Source organism: Macrobrachium rosenbergii, chromosome 8, assembly GCF_040412425.1.
Source record: "Macrobrachium rosenbergii isolate ZJJX-2024 chromosome 8, ASM4041242v1, whole genome shotgun sequence".
In the NCBI taxonomy this organism is placed as follows: domain Eukaryota; kingdom Metazoa; phylum Arthropoda; class Malacostraca; order Decapoda; family Palaemonidae; genus Macrobrachium; species Macrobrachium rosenbergii.
Window position 1 is genome coordinate 82,761,650 of NC_089748.1, and position 5,000 is coordinate 82,766,649.

Sequence of the window (5,000 nt, forward strand, 5' to 3'; positions counted from 1 at the left end):
CAAGAGTTCCCGAGCTTTCCTCTGTGTACCTTATTCCATTTTTAAGAATGTTTATCTACACTACATTCACCTGTATTTTTTTTTTTTATTCTCGCAAGATAATTTACAAATATAAGCAAGAAAAAATCTTTTCAAAGCAAGGCAATGTTCAGTAGTGTCCACCTCTAAACTCACTCTTGACTCAAACGGAAACACCTACTTTACAAATCAATGAATCCGATCGAGCTCTTGTATAACGCTAGCTGAGGATACTGCCTCCCTCGCAGGTTTTCTATGCCCACTTCCCCTGTCTTTGGACTAGGTCCCGTTTGCACTTTCAAAATGGTTTGCTGCCCTTCCCCTCACAACGCTGGCCCACCCACTTAGTTTTGCGTCCAAACGTCGAGGTGGTCCCTGTAAACGAATACGATGGAGATGTCTGTCGACGCCATGAAATAAATGTTCTGAAATAAAATCTATATACGGACCTAGATTGATCTCTTTAGCCGTGGTGAAACTTTGAGCAATAGCTTTAACCGCCCATTTCATAAAGATAGTAAGGCTAATGAGACTATACAGTACATAAGCACATTTCCCAAAATGACACTACAAAATCACATCCCTTATACTTCTGAACTGCTTGTTACAAAAATTCTCACGTTTAAAAATGATCTTCTTCATGTACCCCCCAAGGAGGAAACTTAATACAGACGGAAGAGCGGAACAACGAGAACTATTAGGCGCCACAGGATTGAAAGGGAAGTGATACCATTAAATACTAGGTATAAGAGTCAAGTGCGGGGATTATACCTATCAAATTCATGGCCCACACGTAACCCAGGTCTGTTATGCTGATGGAGGGGGAAATACTCTGGACTGGAGAATTATTCCGGGAGAGACCAAGGACTGGAAGCGTGGCGAAGAGAATGAAAGAACTCAGTCTACATTATGCGCAATACACGAAAACTTATGGCACCAGATTGGATGCGCTCTTGCTGCATTTATCATGTCATCAATTTCCATGAGATAGAAAGGGAGTTGCATCGCTTCAGACCAACTTATGGGCTCATCCAGTGAAATTTACGTGAAAGTTAGAAACGCCTAAAAAAGCACTTTATCATATGCATAATTGTATTTTAAAAATGTTATCCAAGATTACAGTGCTGCAAATAGCAAATGGTAAAAATGTTAGTATTCTTTTCATTTACTTTTTGATTAAAATTGGTATCCACAGTTGCATTACGTTAAATAAGTTGTCACAAATTCACACACACACATTATATATATATATATATATATATATATATATATATATATATATATATATATATATATATATATATAATATATATATATATATATATATATATATATATATATATATATATATATGTATATGTATATATATATATATACATATATATATATATATAGTTTCCTCTGGTAAAGGGGATGGCTCCTTCCAGTTTATCGGCAAGTCTGTCATGGTTGAGGTTGTTAGTCCCAAGAGCATCTTTTTGACGCCAACAGCCGTTATCACCCACTGGGAACAAAGTATACTGGTAGTCGGTAGGCTGGAAGCAATCCACAGACATAGAAAACATGAACCGAGAGCTGCGGGGCCGCAGTTGACTGAAATGTGATCTTGGTTTCAGTCAGCTTATAATCTTTGCTATATAAATGAGATAAAGCGTCCTCTCTCTCTCTCTCTCTCTCTCTCTCTCTCTCTCTCTCTCTCTCTTTCGATAAATCTATCGAACGATCGACCAGCTGAAAAATGCAAAGGCCCTGGTTATGATCACCCTAGATTTCTGCAAATATTTTTTTACACATCTTTCTAAGTAAACTACGATGAGCAAACCCATCTTTAAGGATTATAATATAGTGGTGTCGTCCTTCAAATTAAACCATCGAACACATACAGAACAAAAACAGTGAAGTTTAATCTTGTTATTATTATTCTGAATGCTAATACAGTAGAGTGAAATATTTCACATCGCCTCAAACTTAGTCAACAATCAATAAAAAAGTAATAGATTTTTATTTCCTTACAGACTGCGATCAGAAACGAAGGAAAGGAGTCATTACTGTCATTATCTCGTAAACACATCGAAGGCGCCACAGACGTGAACATCCTGGATGAGGCAGAAACAGTCGTTATGAAATTCTATCGAAAATAATAGGAGCTACACGAATGTCTGATTTCGCCTAACAAAAATCAGTAAATCTAGACTTCATCATAGTAAGAATAAATACCTTTCTCTTAAAAAAAATCGTTTAACATTTTCAAAGAGGCGCTATTTGTTTGTAGACCTCGTTCATGAGGAACGGTTAATTTTCTTATAAGATAAAAATATGTTAAATCTAACATCATGTACTATACTGCCGAAGTCGTTACAATAGTATATCCAAAGAAAAGTTATATGCTTCTAAAGAGAGAGAGAGAGAGAGAGAGAGAGAGAGAGAGAGAGAGAGAGAGATTTGGTATCGTCTAGGACGATAATTTAAGTAACCTTTGTATCCTTTCACAGTCATAGACAGTGGTAACAGGAGCAGTAAATTGTGTTGAGGTGATATTTGCACAAAAAATCGAGTCATTTTCTTTCTGATAATTCACCGATTTATCTACTTTTGATTCCATTTTATTTGGCCAGTGAATTGCCCGGCCTCTACGCACGATTGAGACAAAAACCTAAGATGAAGACCAACGATAAATTTCGATCCTCCATCCAAACCTCGACAGCAGCAGAGATGTGATGGTAATTTTAACTCTGGGGCGGAAAGACAGGGATAATACATACACTTAGTATTGTTTATGAAGTTGTACCTCAAGTAGGTGCCAAGTGGTGGGTCAGTTTTGGCTTGAGGCGACCAAAGATGATGACGGTAATCGCACCTTTATATCGATAGAGGAAGAAAGAGTTCAGTTGTAGCATATTGTCTGAAGGGAAGCTGAAACGGTTAGACACATAATTATGACAGACTCCCAAGCAAACCCATATATACAACAGAAGGAAAACTCAACGGCAGGCGCTCAAGAACAAAGCTTCCTCCCTTCACAACAGATGAAGTTCAACTTTTGACGTACAAAGGAACAAATACATGACCTTACCCCCCTCTGGCCAGCTTTTTACGCCACATCACGTCTAGTCTGATCAGCCTTAGACCATGAATAACTTTACACTGAACATTGTAATAATATTTCCACGGTGTCATCATCATCCTACTGGCTATCCACTTTCGTTGTTTTAATGGATTAAGGAGACTTCGGGGACCAATCAGAACTCAGTAATAAATATGAAGAGGCGTGTGATTGGTTAGTCTCCTGCTGTTATTAGATTCTGATAATGGTCTGAAGGATGCTGTGAATCAAAATTTTAACAAGTTGTCAATGACTGGACTATATCGCAAAGATCTAGGACTTTACCAAAATGTATGGTCTGACTTCTCAGAACAATGTACAGATTCGTCCACTTGATTTCTTCCCGTCACGGCTCCCGGTGAACGAAAACGGCCGAGCACTTAAAAAAGTCGCTCAGCTTTTACACCATCATGGCCAGTAATGTAGTCACCGGGCCCCCATAGCGCTGGCTTATCGAAGAGTCGCGCTTCGGAGCAGGGGTTCCCCTCAAGGCGGTTTGCATGAACCTCTCGCTATTTGCTTATAACCTTTCTAACAGATCAAAGTCCTGTTTTTACTTGTGCTTTATTGTTTGGCTAACAAAAATTATACAGAGCTCATGTACAGTATATTCATCATTGTATTAACATATTCAGAACATTTATGTGCGTATAATTATAGCGTAGCCTTCATATATGCAGGTATATTATATAGTATATACCTGTATGTATATATATATATATATATATATATATATATATATATGTGTGTGTGTGTATGTGTGTATATGTGTATATATATATATATATGTATATATATATATATATATATATATATATATATATATATATATATATATATATATATATATATATATATATATATATATATATATATATATATTCTTGCTATCGAAAGCACCTATAAACAGTGTAGCCGAATGCGAAAGAAAGGTTATAAAGTACTGTCTATGTAGTTCCCATCTGATGCTCATTTTAGGAAGTTGCTAGTTCACACATTATAATCACTGATGGACAGCCGCGATAAGTCGGGAACCGATAACGTATAACATATAACCTGACACCCAGAGAATATCATATATTCTTGCAACTCATTCCATACGTCAAAATGCTGGACGAGGAAACAACCATGGCAAATCATTCCCCACACATCATAAATTACAGCTGTCACTTAGAGACCATTTTACAAGCGATAGGGGGTCGACCTCAGAAGATAATAATATTGTTTTAGAAAAAAAAAATAAAAACCCTTTCACAATTGACTCTCTCTCGGTTTCTGGTTATGGTTCCCAGTCAAGACTCCAGGAAAGCGTTTCATTTTATCATGCTTTTCTATCACGTTCTCTCATCATATTTAGCAATGTGTTTTTTTCTGAATGATGGCTATGTGTGAAAGAATGAATTCACTTCTCGCTTCCAGCTCATATTTTTCACTTCCTTTTGGACTCTCGAATGAACGCGCATGACTAAGTTAAAATACTTACAACGTGTAATGGGTTATCACAGCATGAGCGGAAAAGGGGTGTGTGAATCTGATGAATAAGTTATGGTGAGAAACTATCATCTATCGACATAAAATCTGGAGGAAAGGTGATGAGGAAAAGAACAAAGACAAAGAAGCCCCAGCGCCAATATGTCATGGTTTCCCGAGTTAGAGAAGAGACGCTCTCTAATAAAAGGGAAAGTAACGACTACTTATAAAGATTAAGGTTTCTTGCAAGTGCAGCAGTCATACCTTCATATCTTCAAGAACTTCCCAAGGATTGCTATATTCAAAATAATATCCAACGTAGGTTAAAAATTTTCGGTAATAAGAAGGTTTCGAAAGGTTAACGTGTTCCAAGATATCCAAGAGGCAACAATTCACAAAGTTAAGATTA